The 27,337-nt window shown below is 43.0% G+C and overlaps 1 protein-coding gene across 3 annotated transcripts in view; it reads right to left on the reverse strand.

Moving 5' to 3' along the window:
• Window positions 1-27,337, reverse strand: part of BASP1 (brain abundant membrane attached signal protein 1) — a 56,530-nt gene that overhangs the window by 21,747 nt on the left and 7,446 nt on the right. The window contains exon 2 of one of the 3 annotated variants that reach the window (XM_027074565.2): window positions 5,855-5,973. The exons of the other annotated variants lie outside the window; for them this stretch is intronic. The gene's annotated coding sequence lies outside the window, so the exon portion shown is untranslated. The remainder of the gene's footprint in view (window positions 1-5,854; window positions 5,974-27,337) is intronic. 3 annotated transcript variants of the gene reach the window in all.

Here is a 27,337-nt window from a genome sequence, read left to right on the forward strand (position 1 = left end):
TTCCTGTCACCAACCTTGCAGCCCCACAACTTCTGAACCTGTAACACAGAGAGCAGCGGGTTACAAGTCACATTTCCTGACTGACATTAGGCATGGGCGTGGGGTGAGGGATTAGAAAACACAGAGCAGCCTTGCACTGCCACGGTAAGTCACCAGGTTCCAGGTGACTGTTAGGTATAAGGAGAATACAGAAGAAACGCTGGGAAGGGAATATTCACCTCTGACTCACGAGTCGGTTTCAATGGAGAAAATCCCAGCAGACTTACGAAAGTATTAAGTGGGCAGATTGGTTTACTATGTCAAGAACGCGAGACCAAAAATGGATTCAGTTGAACCAAAGGGAAAGAGAATTTTTGTTAGGATGGCTTCCCCTAGCCCTGGTGACCGGACACTTGTCCCTCACATCTCTGGACCTGCAACGTTCTTCTGTAAAACAAAGGGACTGAGCCAATTCGTCTCTAACACGTGAGACGTCTAAGACACTAATTCGGTAAATACCAAGAGAGAAAAAATTTTCGTGTCCAGAATTACCGATGTGTTTAGAGCAATGGGTCCAAATAAATAAACGTGTAAGTAGGAGCACTGCAGGTTACAATAAATTACCATGTACAACTTAAAAAAAAAAAAAAAATCAAAGCCATGCCATCAGTCAGTTGGAAGAGAGTGAATTAAAATTTCCTAAGACCACCCATAAAAGAGAGGGCACCCATTAAAATAAAGGCCAGCTGTCAGAACACCGTTACTTTTTTTTAATGTCAACTGATGGACCGGTCAACGTGGCATATATGAAACAAAGACATCCGGCATAGATGGTGTGTTAAGCTTCATCCTCTCCACTTTTATATTGGAACTCTCATCTAATTTAAGCCTAAAATGTCTTAGGAATCAGTACCAGGCACGCCATATAGGAGAAAGTCATGATTCTGGATCACGTGACTCACACTCTGTGACAACTCGAATGTGGGATTTGCAATTCTTCATCAAATGAAACTCGGAGAAATAATTGTAGTTCTTCAAAACTGTCACTGAGCTCTTCACTATTCACTGAAGATTCATGGCAATGAACGCCCATTGAATTGAATGTTTTTATCAAATTACTTCATTTAACTGATTCACACAGATTTATTCCACTTGTAATGTAACTCTGAAAAGTAGACTATGCTGAGATCCAAACCATCCTCTATGGCAGGCACGACGGACTCTTTATTTAGAATTAGCGGAACTTGACTGTGATGTGTGATTACAGCGGACTCTCGGGATTCCCCAAACCCAGCCTTTCTGCTCCTCCAGTCACCGCAACTTTAGGAGAACTTTCGCACAAGGAGAAAATATTTTCTTTCCTATAAGTCATGAAGAGAGCCAAAGGTCAAACAGATACATAATAGCACTCAAAGGCAATGAGCATGCAGGTGCTCAATCTGTATCCTGAACCATGCAATGCCTGCGATAAAAAGGAACACACAAAAGGTGAATTACAATTATTTTAGCAAACATTTGCTCTGTCTCTTACAAATCAGTGAGAACCAACAGCTAGAAAGAACAGAGAATCTGCTTATGACTCTCCTACAAACTAATTACGCTCACTGGTCATAATCGGCACTTATTTGCACACAAAATACTAAAGTCCTCTTGGTGTGTTCTTCTAGAAGAGATTGCCCTTAAAATCATCTAGTTGAAATTACTAAAAACTCTCCACTGCAGGACAAATACAGATTTGAACAGATTGTAAAACCACCAACAAGCCAATTCCACCTTACAAAGCTTTTTCCATGATAGCTGTGTACGTCGGCATTATACAAAGAAAAAAACACTAGATAAAGCAACTAAGTTGAAGGATTTTTCTGTTCCTTGAAGACTCCTGAGGTGGTCTTCTTACCACCCGGGAGTAAAATGCATGCAAATCTGCCAACAGTGTGAGGACCCACGACTCCTCTCATCTACAGATTCCAGTCTATACCAGTGTGGCTATCAGGATACACCCTGATGGTGATCAGAGCAACTCAGAAGTCTGTTTGGTGGTCAAGGTCCTCTGTGACTTAGGGGTTGACGTGGAAGCGACAGATGACATTGAGACATTTGGAAGGACCTCGGTAACTCAGAATCCCATCAAGACTACACACAGGAAAATAAAATAGAGAACAAAATGGGGACTCCAATTTCACCCTTTTCATTTGTCCTCTCAGAACGGTCATCACACTTAGAAAAGATCGTTCTAGAGATAAGGTCAAGTTTAAGAACAAAATCAGCTACGTATTTTTCGAGGTCTGGAAACAAAGGGGAATAATTCACTACTTTCACAATTTTGTCAGACGATTTTACTTGCGGGCTTAAAAGCGGAAATTCTAGGGGCGCCTGGGTGGCTCAGTTGGTTAAGCGTCCGACTTCGGCTCAGGTCGTGATCTCATGGCTCGTGAGTTCGAGCCCCGCGTCGGGCTCTGTGCTGACAGCTCAGAGCCTGGAGCCTGTTTCAGATTCTGTGTCTCCCTCTCTCTCTGACCCTCCCCCGTTCATACTCGCTCTCTCTCTGTCTCAAAAATAAATAAACGTTAAAAAAAAAATTTTTTTTTAAAAAAAGCAGAAATTCTAAAATTCACCTTTCTTCTAGAGCAGGGGCCAGCAAATGGGGCCACCCCCTTGCTTTTTCAAATAAAGTTTCATTAGAACACAGCCATGCCCATGGAGGAGGGCACTTGTTGGGATGAGCACTGGGTGTTGTATAGAAGTCAATTTGTCAATAAATTATATTAAAGAAAGAAAGATAAAAATAAAGAGACCTTCCATTTCTCACACATGACAAAAAGAAGAGTAGGAAATAAGGTGTTGGAAGCCGATGGTGTCAGATCTAAAGAGGATCCTTTAATGCTCATGCTATCGCCATGCTGGACGGGTTAGGGACTTCTCACTAGTTGCTTAGTCTTGAAGGGCCAAAGTCTTCTAATTTTCAAAATAAAGATGGTATATCCTCATCTGGCGGCCGCATCCGGCGGTTTTTTGTTTGGTTATTTTTGTTCGTTCATTTTAAAAATGCCAATGAGCTACTTCGCATGGGTAACATTAAGACAAACTATGAAGTTATATAGAATAAAGTTATATATATGTATACATAAATGGCTATTTTCAAAACAAAAAACAAACAAACACAGCCATGCCCATTCATTGTCGCACCCCCTCTGTTTTCAGGCTGCAAAAGCAGACTTGAGTAGTGGTGACAGAAATCACACGGCCGGCAGAGCCTAAAATGTTTGCTCTCTGGTCCCTTGAGGAAAAGTTGGCAGATTCCGGTCTAATCTAGTCTTAGATGAACATATTTAGCCAGTGCGAACAAGATAGTCCTTTTTTTTTTTTTTTTAATTTTTAAATTTTGTTTTTAATTTTTCAGAAATTAAAAAAAAATTTTTTTTTTTAATTCTTTGAGAGCAAAGGGACTTGGGTTGTTAGCAACAGCACAGCTCTTACCAAGTCAAAATCTTCTGACAAGTCAACTTCTCAGGAGTCAGGGTACTGAGGCACAAAATCCAGAGCAGAACCAATAAATGCGCTTGGTTTCCAAGCCAGGGATCTAATCCCTTTCTGCGCCATGGCATGGAGTGAACTGCCGAAGCTCGGCAAGCCTGCTTTTCATAAGCATAAAATGGGGACAATAACACCTTGATGTGAGAAAAGATTTATTCAGAGGATCTTTTAATGATGAAATGAGACAACAAGGACCTCAGTGCTTTTCTTGAGCTGGCGGCATAGTCTTGTGTGCCCTTCAGATTATATCACACCTAGCCTTTTCTGAAGTTAAAATGTTCATCTTTGTGATGCGTCCATTATATCAAACAACAGTCCAACGGTAAAAATGAAGCTAAAATAAAAACACACCTATTGCTTCCCTCTAATTTTCCACACACCTGTCTTTCTCACCTTTAAGCCTCAACCTAAGTTTCTCTCTTCTGTCCGTGACTTCCTTCAAATGTTCATGGAGGCATCACCTTTGGTCCTCGTCAACTCAGCTGTCTTGCTTTTCCTGAGAGATTCACCCACGTGCACAGTCCCAAGAGCCTTCTGGAATGCTAAGGTTCCTTTGTCTAGTGTCTACAGCTTACCGACTATTATTTCCTGAGCTACAGACTCGAGCACGCTGTGGTATACCACTGACCCAACACGGACATCCCTTGAGTACTTCAAACTCAAGATTTCCCCAAGTGAGCTCCTTACCACCTTTCCCACCTACCTGAATCTACTCCTTTTCTGTGTTCCCATCCAAGAGACTAAAACCATCCACCCACCCCCACTGCCACAGCAGAAATATGGGGGTTTTGTGGACCAACGCACACGACCACTATCACAACCGCTCTGGTATCCAATTACTTGTGTCCTTCTCCTATGTAAAATAAGTTCAACTTCTCTACTAAGTGCTGGCAAACAAAATATGATCTAAAAAGTGTTGTATGTGCTTCTGAAGAAAGAGAGCTTGGCATTCTGGCTGCCATTTTGAACCATGAGGGCAGAAATCAACACTGAGAATGGAAGCTGAAAGACAGGACCCTGGTATCTTGAAAACACCACCGAACTACCACATCAGCCCTGGAGCCCATTGTTGGAATTTTATGTAAAAGAAAATTAAACTTATCTCTGACTTAAGCCATTATAATTTTAAATTTTCTGTTCTATCTATGCAAAAAAAAAAAAAAAATCTAATTCTAAGAGTAAATTTCTCAAACCCACTCCTTAAGTGCCAAAAATTCAGGTTAAAAATATCTCAACACATTTGGCAATAAATTATTCATAAGACTCCCTCCTCCCCATGACCATCTCTTAAACACATACATTTCTTAACAATCAGTGGTCAGAGTCTGGAATCACCCGAAAATAGCAAGCCTGCTCAATGAACTCACTGTGTAAAATAAATAGTAACAAAAATTAGGTTGATTGTTAATACTTACTGTAAAGTCAGTGCAGCTAAAAACAGACAAGTGAATCAAAAATACATCTCCTATAAAATACAAAGTTTCTATACAGAACAAAGTAACTTTTTATAGTCAAGTGGAACAAAAACCATCACATGGAAATTGGTGTATTTTAGTATGGATGGACCAAAGCACACCAGCAAGGGTCTTAGCAATAAGTAAAAGTAAAAGAGAACCCTAAAAAAACACATGCAAATGAGAAGCCTTAGGGATGGTCCAAAAAGAAAAAAAAAAAAAAAAAAAGAGAGAGAGAGAGCTCAAGTTGTGGGTTTCAGAAAAATTAAGGAAATAGGAAGGCACAAAGCCGCCAAAGAGGCAGAAATGTTAGCATGGGGGAAAAAAAGAGCCATTTATAGAAAACATGAGAAAGTCTACACTGAAGGTTTAAAAAGGTGAAGCAGCTGTGTGTCAAGTGATTTTTAAGTAGGGGTTAAAAAAAATGCTGGTGGGGGATGGGGAGGTGGGGGACAGCGCGGGGCGCCTGGGTGGCTCAGTCAGTTAAGCGTCCGGACTCTTGATTTGGGCTCAGGTCGTGATCTCACGGTTGTGGGATTGAGCCCACATCTGACTCCCAGCTCATCTGGCTCCCAGCTTGGAGCCTGCTTAGGATTCCCTCTCTGGCCCTCCCCCCCAACTCTCATTCTCAAAAGAAAGAAAGAAACACAAAAGAAAATGCTGGCAACTGCCTTACCACTGACCGAACAGGACCGAAAAGGTCTCATGGATCTAGTGACTGAATTTGGCTTTTCAAATTCCAGGCCGATTAATCACATCTATCTAGACTTTGGCCAGTGCCGCAGCTCAGGGGGGAGCAACCATGCAAAAGACCCCCAACACCACAACCCAAGGAGATTAAAACTCCGACTTGCGGCCAGGCACACAGTCAGGGAGGAGCTTCTTACCTTTGGATTTGCTTCTGGCTGGAAAACCAGGCTTTGCCAGAGGGACGGCCGTGCCTCACCCAGGTCAGACCCACCCACCAGGAGGTTAGGCAATGCAAGGCCAGCGACGAGGACAGGCCCTGTGGACGTGGGACAAAGGTGTCAGCTCTCAAAGGCCCTGTAAAGTCTGCAAGGTTGAGATCTCAAGGAAAGAAAAATAAAGCCTCCAAAATTCAAAAGAGAGAGTTTAACGAATAAGTACGTAACTATTGCTATAGACCGAATGCTGATGTGCCCCACCAAATTCCTATGTTGGAACCGAACCCTCAGTGTGACGGTATGCAGGGGCAGGGCCTTTGTGAGGTACGTGGGTGTTGGGTCATGCGGGGGAAGCCTTGATGAAGGGAATCAGTGCTCTTTGCCAACAGGCCCCAGAGACCCCCCCCCCCCCCCACCGTGGGAGACGATGGTAAGAACACAGTCCCCTACCAACCAGGAAGAGGGCTCCCCACCAGACACCCCATCTGTTGGTACCTTGATCCTGGACTTCCCCAGCGTCAAGCTGAGTGAAATTAATATTTAGTGTTTAAGCCACTCACTCTAGGGTATTTTGTCAGGGCTGCCTGAACAGGCGAAGACAAATGTTCACAGTAATAGTTACGCCATCAAGCCTCTACAGATCGACACACACAGATTTCTAGTTAATGCAAAGCGTATTTAATTTGAGGTGTGAACATGTTTAAAGTTTTATATGATGTGGTACAAGCCCTCCGTAATTAAGAGATGCTGGGACTTGTGCAATGGTGGTGTGTGATTAGAAAAAAAGGTAATCGAGGAGCCCTAACACCGTACATAAAAGCACTTTGAAAGCTAAGAAAAAAAGCACAATTGCAACGCAGCGTGTATTTTTATCAAGACGGGAGGGTGTTGAGCCATCCAGTGTCCCCTTGTTTAATGGTAGGCAACCATAAACACGCTCGTTGTAGGAAGCTGTGCCATACTATGGGCTGGAAGTAGCTCACGTCCCACAGTGGAAAACACATTGCCTCCTTCCTTCTGAGTTTGAAAGGACACCTCAGTGACAGAGCTTGGTCAACGTCTCAGCTTGGTTTTATTCATCCTCAAGTGTACGCAACGAGAATGTTCAGCCAGAGAATAAACATCGCACTGTCCGTGCGGTAACGATCACACAAACACCACCATATCCCACGGTAACATTCAACTGCCTCCGGAGCAGATATTGTTTAACGATTCCGCTTACGTGACCCTTCCCCCCATGTAGATTCACACCGCGGGAGGCCACTATAGAATTAATGCCACAGATGCACCGGAAGTTCAACGCTTTGTCGCCTTATCACACACAGCAACAGCACATGATAAAAAAAAATAATAAATAATAATAATAATAATAATAATAATAATAAGCTTTTAATTTAAGTATGGTATGGCTGGGGTGCCTGGGTGATTCAGGCGGTTGGGCATCCAACTCTTGATTTTGGCTCAGGTCATGACCTCACAGTCATGAGATCGAACCCCCAGCTGGGCTCTGCACTGAGTGTGGACCCTGCCTGGGATTTTATCTCTCTCTCTCTCTCTCTCCCTCTGCACTTCCCCCATCCCCACTTGCACACACACTCTCTCTCAAAAGAAATAGGTAAGTAAAATATGGCATCCTTGTTTTCACTTCAACGGATTCAGTTCACAACAGAGGCTGCTCTCATAGGCACAATTATCGGTCATTGTCTCCAGGTAACAAACATGAGATACGAACGTGGTCTTTTCATCCCACGAGTTTACAAACAGTGGCTAAATTTGTGTGTGTCTCAGAGAGACTGTTGCGTTTATAGCTGAGGTGGCAATTCTAGCCCTAGGACTGCACACAACCATCTAAAAGATATTTACCAGAATATTATTTTTATTTATTTTTAGTGAGTTCAACATCCAAGGTGGCGTTTAAACTCATGACCCCAAGATCAAGACTCATGTGCTCTACTGACTGAGCCAGCCAGGCGCCCCATATTTACCAGAATATCAACCAGCATGAAACCATCCGTTCATTCCCCCAGGTCTGGAATATCTCAGATCGGTTTGAACAGAAATAATCACAAGCAACTGAGAACAAGACACAGGCAGACCCACGACCCCGGGGTACTAGCCAGCCCATGCCTAAGAAAGCTCCACGGTGGCCCAGATGCAGAGATTCACAATTTCTCTGATCACTAATGCCCTTGCCCCAGGAAACAGTGAGGCACTGTTAAAGAGACCACAAAAATGCTAAATATTTTCCAAATCCTCTGTAGCACATTTATCCCTTGATTCTTTTAACACAAAGTCTACCAATTCTTTTAAGTTAAATCTGGGACATATGACGTGTCAGAGGATTTAGACAGCCATTCTCACACACTCCGTTCCTGCCGCTGTCTTATACGGAAAGAGATACAATTTCTTAAAATTGACTGAGGAGTTATTCCACCAAAGGCCAGCTTAAGTGCTGGGCCAGGAACTTTAGAGGCCACATCAAAGTTGGTTCCCAACCACAGGTACCTTTTGAAGAAGGAACACTCCAGGTAAGAGTTACAACTGACAAACCAAAGTATATGGAACACACATCCAGTGGGCAGTCCAGTATTCAACGGACTTCTTCCATCGTTGAATTGAAGACACAGTAACATTTAGGTTTTTTAATCCTCTGCACCAAATAGAAACATTATCATCACTCAGCCATATGTACGAACTCAGGATCCACACCTTTTTAGAGTGCCAATGGACTCTATTCAGTCCGAGGGGCTCTGGGTCAAAGCCTGTCAGATTCATATTCAGAACTTTAATCCGAGGAAAAACCCAACACTCACTGAAATGACTTTCATAAGGTGATACAAGATGACTGATAGAAGATTAGGTGCTTCTCCTCAACGGTCACAGCCAGAGTTCAGATCTCCAGAGATCCAGATGGAGCAAGAATGCAATGTTGAAAAAGATCTCTCATGGAAGGGTTTGTAAAGCAAATTGGGGAAATGGCCAATTGGGGAATGAGGCCCCTCTTTCTCACTGGCCCCCTACTGCCATCACGGGGGCTCAGTTTTCAACCTACTTTTCAGGGTTGTCGTGGCCCCTGTGATCTAGAATTTCCAGCTTCCCAAAGGTCTTTTATGGGGAGGGCTCTATTCTTGTCAACACAATGGAGAACGTCCTCTGAAGAGTTGAAGCCAATTCTCAAAGCTGGGACAAGCTGTGGCCATCATTTCTGGCTGAAAGACCCTTTCCAAATACCTTTGAGTACAATGGGACTCTACTATGAAGCCATCTCCAAGAATTCTAGAAAGGTTTTAGAAAACCTGTATCCCCTTCCTTTTTTAGGCTCTTCCTGACATTTATTTCTCTATCCACACATTTCGCTGATACAATTCAACCTATCCTAATTCACTACACTTCCCAGTTTTACGTTTTGACTCTACGAAAGCAAATACACAAGCTTGAGCATCATACGCCCATCACTCTGAATCCTGACGCTTCCAAATAATCCATCCTGATGCTGGCTGAGCTACCCTACACAATTAATTTCTCTCCTTTTTTTCCTTCCCTCACCCTTTTCTTCATTTTTGTCTTTCCCACCCCAGCAAGTTTTCTCTGTGTTTTTCTAATAGTAAAGACTGAGGAGATTCTCTACCTAGAGAGAGAAAGAAAAAGAAAAAAGTGATGTAACTTTCTGTGCAGTGCCTAGTAATTTCTAAAAGCCTATAAAATTACAGTTTTTTTATCATTAATCTCAGAATTTCATACATTAAATCGCTGAGGTGAGAATGTTTACCAAAACAATGGAATTACTCATAGAGGCAAAGTGGTATTTATAGATTTGTATAGATGTATACACAAAACATCATATATCTAGCATTTAGATGTAGCACTTATGCAATGTCTCTTAACAATGAGAATAGAATAGGGAGGCCAGATGGTATTAATGGAAAAACTCCAGGGAGAAGAAATAGCATCAACAATGACAAAAGACACTTTATCTTCAAAGTGACAGCAAAACACAATGTTTTGAAAACTAAAGTTTAACTGTAAAATAACTTTAGCATTTTTTAAATATTAAATGTGAAAAAACCTTAACAAAATGTATCTGATAGCCACCACAGGGGAAAATGTCTTATTTCAACATTGGCACTTAAGTATGTTTGAAAAAACTGTAATTAAGGTACCTTCAATGTACTTCGGCGCAAAAATATATTCAATGACGCATTTCCACTAAGCTGTACTTAGGTTAAAATCTCACTTTAGGATCTGACGGTGCATTCGATCGTAGTGTCTGTGTGGGTAACTCGGAGTCCTTCTACCTTGACTTCCCACCTCCCTAAAATAGAGGTTGAAGAGGCAAGTCCCAGGATTCAATGTTAGACCCCCGCGTGGCAAGAGTTATTAACTACAACACAGGTCCCCAGGTATTCGTGGATAATGTACTCCCAAGGGAGAATGTGTTCTCCCAACATGATGACACTCTTACATTTTATTCACATTGAAAGCTCAGTACAATTTTCACCTATACACACAAAGCAAACAGTGGCGACAACTCTACCAAATGCGGTCTGAAGTTAAAGCAGATGACTCATAAGCATAAATCCAATTATATATTATCACGAATTAAATTACTAGTTAAACACACACACACACACACACACACACACACACACACACGATGATGGAACAACCTTTCACCTAATTATTCTGTCCTGCAGACCCTGGGAATGTGTAATGTACATATTCTCAATCTTTTTTAATGTTGATTTATTTTTGAGAGAGAAAGAGAGAGACACAGAGCGTGAGTGGGCGAGGGGCAGAAAGAGAGGGAGACACAGAACCGCAAGCAGGCTCCAGGCTCCGAGCTGTCAGCACAGAGCCTGACACGGGGCTCGAACCCACAAGCTGTGAGATCATGACCTGAGCCGAAGTTGGACGCTTAACTGACTGAGCCACCCAGGCGCCTCACAAACAAAATAATTACAATTTGTCAAAAACGCTCGAAGGAAATGAAGATCTAGATAAGACAGGGAAGGGAATGAATGATGGAAAAGACCACCCCTTCCTTCTTTTTTCTTTTTTTTAGTTTTTTAAAATATAATTTATTGTCAAATTGGCCTCCATACCACACCAGGGCTCATCCCAACAAGTGCCCTCCTCCCTGCCCACACTCACTTTCCCCTCTCCTTCACCCCCATCTACCCTTACTTAGTTTGTTCTCAGTCCTTAGGAGTCTTAGGGTTTGCCTCCCTCCTTCTCTGTAACTTTTTATCTTATTTTTTATTTTTTAAAATTTATAGCCAAATTAGTTAGCATCTAGTGCAACAATGATTTCAGGAGCAGATTCCTTAGTGCCCCTCACCCATTTAGCCCATCCCTCCCTCCCCCAACCCCTCCAGCAACCCTCAGTTTGTTCTCCATATTTAAGAGTCTCTTCTGTTTTGTCCCCCTCCCTGGTTTTATAGTATTTTCGTTTCCCTTCCCTTATGTTCATCTGTTTTGTCTCTCAAAGTCCTCATAGGAGTGAAGTCATATGATTTTTGTCTTTCTCTGATGAATTCCGCTTAGCATCATACCCTCCCAGTTCCATCCACGTAGTTGCAAATGGCAAGATTTCATTCTTTTTGATTGCCGAGTAATACTCCGTTGTATATATATACCACATCTTCTTTATCCATTCATCCATCCATGGACATTTGGGCTCTTTCCATACTTTGGCTACTGTTGATCGTGCCACTATAAACACGGGGGTGCATGTGTCCCTTCGAAACAGCACCCCTGTATCCCGTGGATAAATGCCTAGTGGTGCAATTGCTGGGTCGTAGGGTAGTTCTAGTTTTAGTTTTTTGAGGCGCCTCCATCCTGTTTTCCAGAGCGGCTGCACCAGCGTGCATTCCCACCACCCCTTCCTTCTTCAGGTGTGTTCCCTGCCTGGCTGATCCTTACAATAACGAGAAGCAGACCTCCTTCGTGTCAAATTAGACACAAAAGGAATGGAAGCTAAGAAGGTTGGAGGAACTGGATCCAGCCAATGTGGACATAAATAAGGTGTGAAATGAGGATTTAAGTCCAGGTGCATCTATCATGACACCCTTTCATGATGCAGTCACAGGGACCAGGGGAGGGGGTGCTTGGGACACCAGTGGCCCTCAGGGGGTTCACAGGCACAGCGATGGCTGCTCCACTTCCGGGATAAACCTATGAGAGCCTCGGAATCTAGCTCATTGCCAACGACGGCAGCTAACATACAGCACTTACTTAAAGAAGTCACATTAAAGTTACCCAAATCGGAAGCAGCAAAGTAAGTTTTTCTACCGACTAGGAAAGCACGGAATATAGACCAAGAAGGGCAAAGTCACACTGGCCGCATGATCTCTTACTTAATTTCTCTGTGTCAAAATTCCATCATTTGTACAATGGGATGACAACAGTACCTCCCTCGTTAGGTTGCTCTATCTTAGAATGTCAGTCTTTGTAAGGCTTGGCACATGGTACCTCCTGTGTTCCGTAGACCAAAAGGCTTCATTTTATTATACTGTAATCAAAAGAGATTATAAAATGTTGCAAAATAACCGCTGAAAAAATGAATCGTGGGGCGCCTGGCTGGCTCAGTTGGTTAAGCATCCGACTTTGGCTCAGGTCAGATCTCACGGGTCGTGGGTTCGAGCCCTGCCTCAGAGCCTGGAGCCTGCGTCGGATTCCGTGTCTCCTGCTCTCTCCGCCCCTCGCCCGCTCTGGTTACCAGTAAAACGGATTCTGAACAAGTACCAATTCACAGATTCAGGGGGAACCCAGACTAAAACAGTTTTGTCTCCCTGATTGAAGCTTGTATTTTCAACCATAAAAGGACATTATAAGATGTAAATATGCCACACATATCTGCAATCCTAACAGGGCCTTAATGAGGATCAGCCTTGCATCGCAAGGCCTTGGAAGGGAGACAAATGAAGCTATAATTTAGATGGATAGCCTGGGCTGTCTGAACATGCCCTTCGGGACACCAACGCCCATCCCAAGAGGCATGTGGGGTCAACAGCTATCACCAAACATACGGCCTTCTGTTACATGTACCAACACTGACCTATCTATGTGGACCCTGAATTTGGTGGCTTCAAAAATCGTTTATCAAGAGAAAATGAGAGGACTTATCACGCATGCCATACCTTCTTCCGGAAAGAGCTAAAGGCAATGTGTGATATTCAGACAAGTATCGATGGGTTACCCGGGTAAGGGGTTGCACGGTTTTATCCACCAACACATTTGTATATTCTGTTGGATGAAGCCAACTTCATTGGCTTCTTTTATAAAAAAAAAAAAAAATTTTTTTTTTAAGTTTATTTTTGAAGGGAGAATGGGCACAAGTGGGGTAAGGGCAGAGAGAGAGGGAGAGAGAGAGAATCCCAAGCAGGCTCCACAACGTCCGTTACGGCACCCGACGCAGGGCTCAAATGGACAAACCGTGCGATCATGACCTGAGCTGAAACCAAGAGTCAGACACTTAACTGACTGAGCCACCCAGGTTCCCCTTCCTCGGCTTCTTCTATGGCTAAAGGAGCAAGCACTAAACCCAATCCTCCTTTCTTAGGCATTTATCAGAACTGGACAGTCCTCATTTCAGCGGAAACATACTTAAAAGTTTACCAAAGATAACTGAAGTCAAACAGAAAGCTGGTGATGAAGAGCTTACGCTCCAACAGAAATTTCCACATACTCTTCGAGAAGTCACTGTCACAGCAATATTTGAATGCAGTTCATAACGAGTCATGTTTCCATCGCAATATCGTGTATGCCACACTTCAGATATTCATCAGAAATGGCAAACAGTTCCTGGTGCTAGAAAAGAGGATGACAAACTGGAGACAGTGTGAGGCAGGCAGAGAGATGGCAAGGACGAAGAGGAAAAGGTGAGCCGAGGTCGGATAGGAAATGGCTGTGACTCCCCTCCAGCACATTCCAAGGAGACCACGTGGGGGCCAGGCAGGCATTTTTAACTCCTCGCTTTCAAGGGTGCCATAGAAACCCCTGACCACAGAGCATCAAATGCTCAACACAGAATCTTAAGAGGTTTCTGCACACCGTTCTGAAGCCTGACATTCATGGCCATTAACACCTAACTACACGTTTCATCAAATAAACATCAAATTATTCCCAAGATAAACATCGGTAGGTGTTAGTTGAAAGGCAAAGATGGGAGGCTCCAGCGTCTTCAGTTGCTTTGAAGTTTTATTTTGGCTTCCATAAAAACCTGGATAGCCAGCTAGGTAAATCGAGTTGGTTAAAAACAGTGATCGCTTTTCCTGTATAAGAAAGTTGGAACATGGAGAAGAACCAAATGAATGTTAAGATTTTATGGAGAAGGAAAAGTCCGGTGCTGTTATTTAAAAAAAAAAAAGAAAAAAAAAAAGAAAAGATTTCAATAAAGAGAAAAAAGAAAGGCACCTAGACCATAGAATAGGTATAATCACAAAAAAATTTTAAGTCAAAAACCAAATAAACTGTCAATGGAAGTGTCCAACTGCAAAGACAAGGACCCCCCCACAAATAAGCATTTACATAACTAAACAGTCTCTTCTCACACACACATCGTGTTGTGCACGGGTTTGGAGACACGCATGCTGACTTTAGAAAGTAACACCAGGGGACACCTAGCAAGAGTTAAGTGACAGAATCCTCACTGAAATACTTCCTTCCCCCAGGTCCACACCTGTGACGTCCACAAGTTCAACCACAGGCTTCGACAGTTTTCCTTCTCCATAACGAAAGCTATCCAAGTCACCAATGTTAAGACCTTTAGTTTTAATTCGGAAAACCCTTCCAGATGAGCTCACGGAAGGCTCTTCGTGTCCATAATCAGACAGCCTTATCAGTCTTTGTTACAACACTTCCGATGCAGAATACTTGGCTGTTTACTGCAATGTGGGCTGGAAGATTCCATGAACAAACTTTCAAGGTACACAGAAAAATTTCAGCTTTTGAAAATTTCAGGGGAACTACACGTAACACAGCAGTTTTTCTGATTCACAGAATTGTGATGTATTTATATCAAGACGGGGTGTTACGGATTTTTCTTAGAATATGATCTAATTAAAAGTATGCATTATTCACCACATTTGAACTGCTACTCAACTTTTACATATCAGAGTCTATGAAGACTTAATATAAATCTTTAATTCCTATTATTATTTTTTTTGAATAATGACATGAAAATTAAACTTGTAAGACAGAATCTATTTCAGAGTATATTCAGGAGTCATAATAAGTCATTTTTGCTTTTCTTCCCCAAGGCAGAATAATCCCGAGGATTAATACATTGATTCACATGGAGGAAATACTCTGGACCACCTACTGTCTGAAGCTCTAGGAAAACCACCAGTAAGCAGACAGGGCTCCCACGTCCTGTGAAGTTGAGAAATAATCATTTGTCAATCAGCCATTAGAGATTACAAGGTAGTAAAAATCAGACTGGAAACTAAAGGCTCGAGGAATGAGAAAATAATTGGTTACCAACCTTGCCTTACGTTTGTTAAGATATAAAAAAAAAAAAAATCATGTTCAAGAGTCTCAGCTACTTCTGTAAACTATTGGCAACTTAGGAGTCAAGAGAAAGCAACACATTAGGGCAAAAGGGCCTAGATATGGAGGGAAATATCATTCTTATAACAAAACATTAATGGAAAAATGATCTGATATGAACAGCACTGCAAACTTACCCAATCCACGAAGAAACTCTGGAAATTAACATTTTCCAAAGTAGATGTTATCAAAACAAAAGGTTTTCTTTGTGTAGAGATACCCCTTTTCATCATATGCCACATGTAATTTCAGAGTCATTTTCGATGTGGTCCCCCTCCCCCCAACTTGTGTTCCTAGAGATCACATCTCTCTCTGGAACGAAGGACAAACAGCACTTATACTCTGGATTCAAGAAGTTAGCATCGCCAGGATACAGACTTGCTGGGTCCTACAAACCAGCGTGAGTTTTTCTTAGAATCTTGAATGCGGGAGCAACAGCAATCCTTCCCTCATTCTCTCAAGAGGACTATCCTGTCCCTGCTGCAAGGCTGGCAGGAGAGGGCACCAGCTGGGGACATTTCCCCAAGAGGTCCTTCAGTGACCGTATGCTAGAGATATAAAGTATATTCTTCCTGTGTTTTTAAGAACTATTTTTGGAAGGCTTTTCCTTCCACTTTTAATCCTTAAAGTACTTTGTTTTTGATGGGAATGTAAGATATCTAAACGTCTTCTCTATCTGGTAATTAAGACCTTTAAATGAAACAAAATCAATCCCGAAATTCATATCCTCAAAAGTGATATTCACATAACTCGTTAAATGGTAACCAATTGACCCCGGAATATCTCACGTGGCGTGGTCAGGTGAAGGAGGTGGGTCAAGTGACATACAGTAGGACAGAGAAAGGACAGAAGTAATGACCGAGGGGTGCCTGGGTGGCTCAGTCAAGTTAAGCGTCCGACTTTTGATTTTGGCTCAGGTCATGATCCCAGGGCTCATGGGTTCAAGGCCCACATTGGGCTGTGTTGACAGCACATTCTCATTCTCTCTCTCTCCCTCTCTCTCTCTCTCTCTCTCATAAATAAATAAATAAATAAATAAATAAATAAATAAATAAATATTAAAAAAAAAGTAATGATTCATCCGTGTAGTTAATTTAATGGCTATCTTCTGGCCAGTGTCTCTACCCCCCACATCTACAGACCAACACTTGTCTCATTCTAATTACTGGTGCACTTCTTTGCCTTCATCAACCGTGAGCTCCTTAAAGGAAGGAAACCGGTCTTTGAATCTCCCACCTCATCCAATAAACAAACATTAATCCTGCAAGAGTTTAATGTGGTTTTGCCTTTTCCCACGTTGCATTTGACAGAGCAGAAAAATCCCACACGGGCTGCTCATCTGGACTGACGTTAAAAAGCTTGGTCTTGGGGCGCCTGGGTGGCTCAGTCGGTTGAGTGTCCGGCCTCCACTCAGGTCACGGTCTCACGGTTTGGGAGTTCGAGCCCCACATTGGGCTCTGTGCCCGGAGCCTGCTTCGGATTCTGTGTGTGTCTCTCTCTCTCCTTCTGCCCCTCCCCCACTCCTGCTGTCTCTCTCGCTCTCTCTCCTTCAAAAATAAACAGCCATTAAAAAAAAAAATTAAATAAAGGATAAATTCATCGCAAAAGCAATAGCTATATCTTTTAGCTGCATTGTTTTTTTTTTTGTTGTTTTTTTTTTACTTCTGGCTGCAAATATGTGAGGCTACATCATGTGCATCTGCCCCAGTAACATATTTATAAAACAGAAATAGGACAATCTTCACAACTGACGAGGGGGAGGCGAGGCCTATACCCACAACAGCAGAAGACTGAGGGCCACATGCATGTTCCCTGGAGTTCAAAGACTTGATGGAATCCAAACATCTACAGCACTACTGCTGACTTCCTTCACGCGGGTCACATCAGAGGGTTTAAGAAAAAATACAGGATGAAAAATATCATCTAGTAAACTGCTTGGAAATACACATCAAAAGGCGTATCGATCATCCAGTCTGTGTCGTAAATTCCTGCCCCATCATCCCTACCATGTCATTCCAGCTAATTACATATTCCAAGGACAGAACCTGCAACCTGGCCTGGGCTTCCCAAGAGAACGTGAAGTTAGGGAGACTCAACAGTGTGCATCAGATAAAAAAGTACCCGCAAAGAGTTGGCCCTGCTCTTTCTGGTCTGCTAACCGATTTAAATCAAACTGGCTCGACCCTATGAGCTAGAGCTGTCCTCTCCCTTTCCCTGATGGCTGGCTCCTTTAGATGGATAAGGAGTGCCGTTCTGTACGCAGGGGTGAGGGGCGTTACGGGGAGGAGCTCACAGCTGCAGACAATGCTGCTGGCTGATCCATAACCTGAATTTATTTAAAATGAGACCATTTTCGGGGCACCTGGGTGGCTCAGTGGGTTAAGCATCTGACTCTGGATTTCAGCTCAGGTCATGATCTCAGGGTCATGGGATCCAGCCCTGGGATGGGCTCCTCACTGAACTTGGCACTTGCTTCTGATTCTTTCTCTCTCTCTCTCTCCCTCCCTCCCCCTCTCTCTGCCCCTCCGCTGCATGCATACGAGCTTGCGCGCTCTCTCTCTCTCTCTCAAAAACAGAAGTTTAAAATGAGATGATTTCAAGATGAAATATTGATCTCATAGTATAAGTAGCAAGTGTTTAGGGTGTAAATCATGTAGGTGATACGTCTCCTCTCCCTGCTCAGCTCACAACTGTAGGCAAGAAAGATGGTCATCAACGGTAACTACACTTTTAATATGTTAGAAACCTATTACAATAAAAATTTTGCAAGTAAAATATCAATATCTAGGAACATTTTTAGAAGGAGCAAATTGTATTGTCAGATAGTTTCCTGAAACCCTGCATAATGATGTTCCTGCATCATTATGAAACCCTGCATAATGACTGTTCCCTGAATACAGTTTGCTTTGGAAATCCATTTCGCGTCGTTATAAAAAACTACAAACATCGTCTTTTAATTTAGTGAGAATCCCATGAAGAAGAGTCAGTTTTAGGAAACTAGACACAGATCCGTGAGAGATCTCAGACTTGATAGGAGGGTTTTTAACTCTCTAACCATCTCAGTTCAAAGTAAAGCATGACGCTCAGGGAGGAGACAGTGACAGTTGAACGCTGGCCATCGAGGAGTGTATGAAATGAGGAGAGAGGGGGAGTAAATCACAAATGCTGTCTTAATTGTGTACCCCCAACCCCTAAAGGAAACACTATGATGTTGGCTAAAGGTTCTTTGCCAGCTGGTTCCTGGACATGAAGGTAAAATAAATTAACATTCTGGCATATGCCTTATGGCCCTGAAACATGCCCGTCTGTGCATCCGGCCCTTTACTGGACCACAGGTTCTGAGCTAGAAACTGACATCCAATGATGAATGGAAGCAAGTTCCTGGCTTGGCAGAATGCACGCGTTAGAATGAGTGGTTACAGCACAGAACCAGGGCTAAACTCGTTTTTATTTGTTATCATCAACTACTGTGTAAAGATTTAAAACTGCACGCTCCTCTGGGGGCCTAACACATGACACTTCCCAAAGGCGGTTATGAAAATGGATTAGTCAAGCTGTTCAATAATGATGGATCCACTGCAAACCCTCGATATTCAGTGACTTGGAGGAAGGGATGAGAAATGTACCTGTAATGAGCCCCAGCTTCCACTCACTGTGGTTTATTTCTGAAAAGACTCCATAACAGAATACTATTTGTTTCCCACAAATAACACAGTTTCATTCTTCCTCGGAGCCTCTACCTAGGGAGGAAGCTTAGATGCATAAGCCATTAGTACTAATTATTCGTAATGTCTCAGGGCTTTAGAACAATTACTACTAAAGTTACTGCCTGGAAACAGAATAATTACACTAATTGGAGTTCATCAGATATTCATCTTCATAGTAAGCACAACAGATGAGGGGAAATTTACAGTGTCCATAAGTGGAAGTCATTTCAACTACCAAAGGTGATTTTCAGAAGACACGGGCCCTCCATATAATGTACGGTAGGCAACCTCGTCCACTGCACAAATGCGGAGGGCTAGGTTATGTATCAGAACTGTCACAGAACACTGGTATGGGTCAACAAAACCAGTACACTCCCGCCTTCTGCTCTTTTCATCGAGAGGGGTGGAAACCTGAAATAATGCCCTCAGTTTTGATAAATGCAAAAATACAAAAATGCTAAGGGCTGCAAGAGGTGTGGGGACAGACAGGAAAGGCATGTCTGTGAAAGTGGTAACTGAAGACTACTTGGGCGGTGGGAGAAAGTATATTCCAGGCAGAAGGAACAGCCGGCCAGGGCCTGCACACAGCACTAAGAGAACGGAAAGGCGGGCCATGTGGCTGGAGAAAAAAGGGTAGGTGAGAGAGGACGAAGGAGTTTAAACAGGAAACTAGTGCAGGAACTTGCAGATCAGTAGGATTTTCATATTTTATTGTCGGTGGACCAGAAAATCATGATACAAAGTCTTAGGCAGAGGGATGTCATGCTCAGATATACAAGAGTATACAAGGGCAGTAATCAAGGAGAGGGATAGAAGCTTCTATGAGGTTCATGGCTTAGAGTAGAGGGCGATGAACATAGTGAGATAACGACAAGGTACACCAGTCACCAGAAAGAGCCCAGTTTTCCAGAATGAGTGGAAAAAGGTGATGTTGACCAAGAAAGTGAGCCACTAAATGCGAACCGTGGACATTAGCTTGAAAATAAACGTTGCATAGGGACGCCTGCGTGGCTCAGTTGGTTAAGTGGCCAACTTCGGCTCAGGTCATGATCTCGCAGTCCGTGAGTTCGAGCCCTGCATCGGGCTCTGTGCTGACAGCTCAGAATCTGGAGCCTGCTTCTGTTTCTGTGTCTCCCTCTCTCTGCCCCTCCCCCATTCGCACTCTGTCTCTCTCTCTCTCTCTGCCTTTCAAAAATGAATCAATGTTAAAAAAAATTAAAAAAAAAAAGAAAATAGATGATGCATAAATTAAAGAGTTAAAATTAAAAATTCTATTACTTACAGCAATTTTATGCAGAAAGTAATTTACCACTTATAATCCTTTATAAAAATATTAAATAGTACCAACTCTCAATTATTTTAGGACCTGTGGTTTATCTGGTGTAGTAAAACTGAATTGTTATACTCAATTTAGTGGTGGATCAACGAGGTAATATTTTACTGCTGCCGTTAACACAACATGTGACCTGAAAGTCGAAACAGAAAAAGCAGTAGTTGAACTACTTGATGGGACACCCTCAAAAGTTGCAAAATTGGTTTTTTAGAAAGAGTCTCTCAAAAGCGTTAAGCATAGGCATATACCCACATGCACATGTGCTGAAAATGCCCCTCAAGAAAATCCCTTAAGTATCACTACTTGTTTTGTTGCTTGGAGAGACCCCGAAATGTATTAGGCTTGATGTCTGCAGTCATCAAAGACATCATATGATTCCTGACACTTGCTACTTTCCACTCCCCAGCGTCCCACTCTAAGGCAAACTTTCCAGCAAAACTCTAATGGCCCCGCCCACACTTGCCTTTGTTAAAACTCCCATCTCCTAATGTCTCCATCCATCAAAACCTGCTCTTTGGTGACACTGTGTGTGGTGAATTCCTACCAATAAGCCTTGATACTAGTGGAGGATTTTCAACTAGCCTAGGCATCCCGTCTACTCTTTCGTCTAGAACAAGGTCTCTGCCATTGCCACTATTGGTAGATTTTATAAAGGTGGGTGGGGGGAGATCATGGGAGGGGCAGAGGGAGAGAGAGTCCCAACCAGGCTCCGTGCTCAGCCTGGAGCCTGACGAGGAGCTTGATCCCACAATGCTGGGTTCAGGACCTGAGCCAAAATCGAGAGTTGGATGCTCAACTGACACCCAGGTGCCCTCAGGATTGGCAGATTTTAAAGAGGGCCTCCCCAAAATAACTCCATCTTCACCTACTTGACACTAGCTAGTTCTTCACACCGTACTCACTAAGTGAATCTCTCACTCCCTTTGTTCACTGTCTTGTGATATTTGGGTATGTGGCTACCCAAATGGGAAAGCCTTCGGGCAGAGGGAAAGAAGCAGAATATAATGCTAGAATGAAAACCGGGCTTCACCACGTATCGATGCTTACTGGTTGACGGCAACTGCCTAGAGACTGTGTTGAGAGGGATTCCAAGGCCTCTCGTACCCGTGTCCGTCATGAGTACAACAGAGGGAACAGTACCTGCATGCACTCTTGGCCATCCCCCGTACAAGGGAGCCACAGAAACCTGACTCTGAATCTCATACAAGGCTTGATCGTTTCCAGTGATGCGAATCCTGGGGAAATTAACTTCTCTGCATCTCATATCAAATGGAGGCACTTATGTTTGCCCCACGTGGATTGGTGGGGACCAAGCCAGGGGCTCAAGTACCATTGATTCTCTCCACTCTCTTCTTGGGGGCAGGGACACGTGAAAAACCTTTTCGCCCAGGACTTTCCAAAGTTCCTCACTATAAACCACCTTTCCTAATATCAAGCATGAGTTGTTAGGGGTTGAGTTGTGTTCCCACAAAATGCACACGTTGAAACCCTAACCTCCAGTACCTGAAAATGTGACTATGTTCGGAGACGGGGCCCTTAAAGGGGTCATTATATGAAAACGAGGCCATTAGGGTGGACCTTGTGCTTACAGATCAGGAAGAGACGTCAGGGATGGCTGTGTGCACAGATACAAGACCACATGAGGACACAGCAAGAAGGTGGCTGGCTATGTGCAAGCCAAGGAGAGACTTCTGAAGTAACCAAACATGCCAACACCTTGGTCTTATCCTTTGAGCCTCCATAGTTACGAGAAAATCAATTTCTGTTGTTAAAGCCATGTAGTCTGTGGTATTGTGTAATGGCAGCCCAAGCAGACCAAGACAGGAACAAGGCATTGGTGTCTTCCACCGCTTCTATTACTACATATTTGTTTCCCCACCTGTCCTGTCCCTTCTCTTCCTCCTCTCATGCACTATTCCCCTCCCCCCAACACTAGGAGGAAGCAGCGGGGCTCAATGACAAGAGGTCATTGACCGTTGACCTACAAGACAGTTTCGCGTACTTTTTGTACAAGGGGAATCCAGACACTCCTAGAAACAGAAAGGAGTGGTGTTCCCCTCTCTCCAACCAGAAACATGGCTGCCAAACGACCGTACAAAAACTCCAAGTATAGCCATCGCCTCCTTTTCGGAAGCATTTTACAAACTTCAAGATTTAACAAGTTAACGCCACTGCCCACAAATGCCACCCCCACGCCCTCAAGATTGGACTGTTTAATTAGGTAGGGAGATAGTTCAATATGTTCTCAGAATCAGATTTAGATGCAAATGGCAATTAAACCTCGCACTAACCACTGTGCCTTCCGGTGTTCTAAAACATTTGTGTCAGCAGTTGGGTCATTTCTCTGCCAGGTAAACTATGCAAACAGTGGCTAACATGCCAGGGCCTGCTGGGTTTGCCACGCTCCGTGCAGCTAATGCGAACACTGTCTAAATGCCCTAAGGGTTTGGGTTGGGTTTTACAGATCTATCTCCCCCAGGTTACACCCTCTTCCAATAGGAATCATGCCCTGCTCAAAACTGGCTTGAGCTTTTTTGACTCCCCTTAGAAACAGCAGCAACATTTTTTGCAATATTACATCATTCTGGACTCCTTTGCCCTTTATCTGAGATTCTTGGCTACCTCACTAGGCAGAAAGCCCAGCCAATGGGGATCAATACAGGCAAGGGAATGCAAATAGTAGCTCCTGGACTGAAGAAGGCAAGTTAAAGGGGAGGCACGAGTCCATTTGTCCTAATTGGCCAACCGCTCCCTTGAACGATTACCTGTTCTCCTTAACCCTGTTGTAGTATTTGTTGCTGGAAGCAAGGATACAGTCAGAGACTGTATTACTATTCGCTGCACTAAAGTTCAAAGTGCACCAAAGTGATAGTTTGTAAGCAGGAAGGGCTCATCAACAGGGTTGTTTCGGTGACTGAGGGGGGGCAATGTGAAGCCTACTGACATTTAGATAGACTTTTTTTTTTAAAAAATCACCTTTTGTTACATCCCCTGCACCCAGAATTAGTAGAAAGTTGAATGTAAGATCTTAGCAATATTAAAGAGAACTCTTTTCCCACTGAGTTTATTCCACTTAAACCTACCACTCTTACCTTAGTGAAATCATGGGTTATAATTCCACTGTATAGTTACTTCTCTCTTCGTGGTGGCCAGCTGGGGTCTCCTAAGATGACCACCCACCCAGGAGACTTTAGGACAGATGAAATCAAACCTAAGCTCTCTGCCTGGTGGAAACAAAACTAGTTAGAATCAAAAGGGTGAAAGGGAATGGAGCGAGCCATTAATGTTGTTGACTCTTGCACCCATGAGACCTTCAATGAGACTTTCCGTTCATTAGTCAGCCATTGGATTGGATGAGGGAGAAGAGGAACATTCAGATGTGAGTCACATGAAGAAACACACACCTGGGAAACCATTCCTAATCACGTATTAACAACCTGGTGGCGAATATTGCTACAAACACCTGTTACTATTTGTCTGAAAACCAAACACTGGAAATTCTAGAACGAGGTTTCCAAAGTCCAGTTGGGTGAGCCCTGGGAATTCAAGTCTTGAGGTCTCAACAAAAGATCACCAGGGTTACTGAGGAAACCCTGGGTGCTACAGTAAACCTCCAGTCAACAGGGTGTTATTCACTGGGGTTAGGTGATCACGAGAAGCCCCAGGAGCTATTGTCACCACCAACTGCTGAGATTCTTTCTTTTTTTCCTTAGGAAAACGAGTCATTCAGAGATTCCAGACCACCTTACTTAACCATATTATGTCTTCAGTAAATTCCCAAGTGGTCACGTCACCTTATCCTACCTTCCTGATGAAATAAATGCAGGATAAAGGAGGAAAGAAAGTGATCTCCCCCCTTCCCACCTACAGATCACGGATTTCTCTAGATTGTTCTTTCCCAGAATCATCTCAAATATGCCTGAGACAAATACAGACGCTGTTATTCTGTACTGACACAGCTGAGAACATAGGTAAAGGTCAAAGACAGCAAACATTCCTCCAGCCCCTACTGTTTTCAGGACAAGCTCAGAGAAGCGTATGACAGTACAAAGACACAAGACCTTTCTTCTAAATATCCTTAAGAAATAGTGATGTTCTTACAGCTGCTACCTGGTTGCTGTTGCTTTCCTTTTTGATACATTATTTCCCCCAATTAGATTTGTTACTGCTTAACTTGGCTGTTGAATTAGTCTCTGTGGTAATGGTGGTTTAAAGACCTGTCAACAGGTAATCAAAATCACTTTGCCAAGCAATCCAGGAAACTTGTAATTTAGAAAGCTCAACCAGGAAAGGCTGTTCTCTACCATCTATCTCTTCATAACCTTCAAGAAGAAATTTTAATTTGGATTTATTTGAGGACCAGGTTTCTGGCCTACAGGACTATAAGAATTAAAAGCCGTCTAAAAACTGTGAAGTCACTTATTTACTGCACGCTTCCCTGGAGAAATATAAACTCATCAGGCTCATTCTCCACTTACTGAAATGTCCAAATAGATCACTTTAAATATGAAATGAAAACTGTATCTCACCAAAACTAAGCTTACCGGCTTCTCCGCGTGCAAACGCACATACAGCATTTACACTGCTCAAATAAGTTTTCAAGTCTGGCCAAAGTGTTTTCACAACCTCAGTACTTAATTACATTCCACTTTTAATGACTGCTGCAGAAACTTGCCGCGCTTTGAAATCCTCTAAATCGGCCCAAACACTGTTAATGGCGATTGTAAAGAAAAAAGATGAAACCTCCTGCTTTATGCAGCTCTCAAACCAATAAGCCAGATAACACTAGTAATCAGCATGAAGGCTGCTGTCCATCCGTTCTCCACAGCACTGCTCACTGGGGCTTCCAAGAGACTCCTGAGTGAGGCTTGCTTGACTGTTCCACTCACTCTGCAGCCCCCAAATTAGTGCAGAGCCAACTGGCTTTCTTCTCAAAGGAAACAAAATACCCCCAACCCTACACCACTGCTCATTTCAGGAGGAAAACACAGATACGACACCAACATTTCATTTTATGAGTAAAGTTATTTTAATGCATGCCATAAATGCTTTGGCATGTGAAGGAAGTCACGTCCTAGAATGCAAGAAGAGAGAGAAGTTGAGGGGGAAAGATGGCACGTGGAGAAAGCAGGTGGTACCTGAAGACAAGGGGCTCACGTGGTCTGTCGAAGGCGGAAGAGGTTCCTTCTGCAGAGGAGGGGAGAGAGGGCAGCAGCAAGAGACGTACAGGATGCAGAGTACATTTTCACAAAATGGTACCAGGTTAAAAGAATGGCAGGAATTTAAGTTGCAGACATTGAGTAAGAGTTTGACTCAATTCCACATAAGGGAGAGGCAGCAGGAGTGAGGCTTTATTGGGAAATAACCTGGTTTTCCACTCGGCCACTAACCAGCTCATGAGACCTTGAGTAAGCCACTGACTTTTCTAAGATCCTCTCGAGTTCCAAAATAAGTGTTTTTGGTCATGAGCTTTCAAACCTTCTGTTGGAATGACACAAGTTATTTACAGAAGACTGAGGTTGTGGTTAGGATGGTATTTAAAAGCAGCCACCAATTTTCTGTAAATGAATCCTGCCTGGAGGCAGAACGAAAATGGGTTGGCAACGTTAGGACTTTAGTTTGTCTCTAATCAGGCAACCAACAACATAGCAGGAAGGGGGTCGAGTAGCATCGCTGATTAGTACCACGAAGGTAGGATTACAGGTAAGGCATCTGAGTGATTACTTGCACTTGTGAAGTGCAATGAGGAAAGTGAAGGGGCCAACCAAAGCCACATTCATTCAGAGTCCTCATTAGGGGCAGTTGCCATCCCCCTCCCCCTCCTCCCCCCTCCTCCCCCTTCCCCACCCCCTCGAAAAGGATGGCTCGAGGATATCAGTCCATATTCACTAGGATAAGAAGCACTCCTAATCTACAGATCACTTAAGGTATTACTGATTAAAACATTTATTCCACATTGTATCTCTATGATAAACAACTTTTCATTGAAGAACTTAGTACAACTCTCTCTATATGAACACTGAAGATCTTAATATGTTAGAAGGCTACCCATGTTATCCCGTGTCCATTGGACATAAAATAAAATGGCCAAGGCTTATGGGAAATACAGTGTAGTGCTGGACAGCAGAATAGGGCCATCAGACATGGATCTGGAATATAGGACTTCCTATTAGCTCTACAATCTTTTTTCTTTTTTAATGTTTATTTATTTTTGAGAGAGAGCATGAGTGGGAGAGAGGGGAGAGAGGGGGACAGAGGATCCAAAGCGGGCCCCGCACTGACAGCAGAGAGCCCCATTCAGGGCTCGAACTCATGAACTGCGACATATGACCGGCACCGAAAATCGGGTGTTCAACCGACTGAGCCACCCAGGTGTCCCTAGCTGTGCAATCTTATGCATATTATTCAACCCTCCATTTTTCATTTATTCATAGGCAAAATGCATCCTACAATTTGTCTGAGGGGATAAAATTCAGTTAGAGTGTAGGATGTACAAGAAATATTCACAAATGTCCAATCTCATCCTGTAGCGTCTCTAGATTAAACCAAAACAAATCAAAACAAGCCTTCACAGAGGCAAGTTTTCAAAAGCTACAACACCCATATCCAAAACCTCTTGGTAAAGTAAAATATAATTTCCCTCCTAAATCCGTAAGATTCAAATAGCTGTTAAAAAAAAAAAAAAAAAAAAGCTATTTAGAAAAGGATTTAACCAAAATGGAAATGACTTTACCTTCACCCAACAGCAAAACTCAGTCTCCAGAAGGTAAAACACAAATCACCTTGGGCAAATCTTTGAATTAAATGCCTAAAAGGTTCAAACTGAATCTAGGACCGAGCCCTCAAACCCAAATATCTGAAACTCCAAAGAACTTC

The sequence above is a fragment of the Acinonyx jubatus genome, chromosome A1, assembly GCF_027475565.1.
Source record: "Acinonyx jubatus isolate Ajub_Pintada_27869175 chromosome A1, VMU_Ajub_asm_v1.0, whole genome shotgun sequence".
Taxonomy (NCBI): Eukaryota; Metazoa; Chordata; class Mammalia; order Carnivora; family Felidae; genus Acinonyx; species Acinonyx jubatus.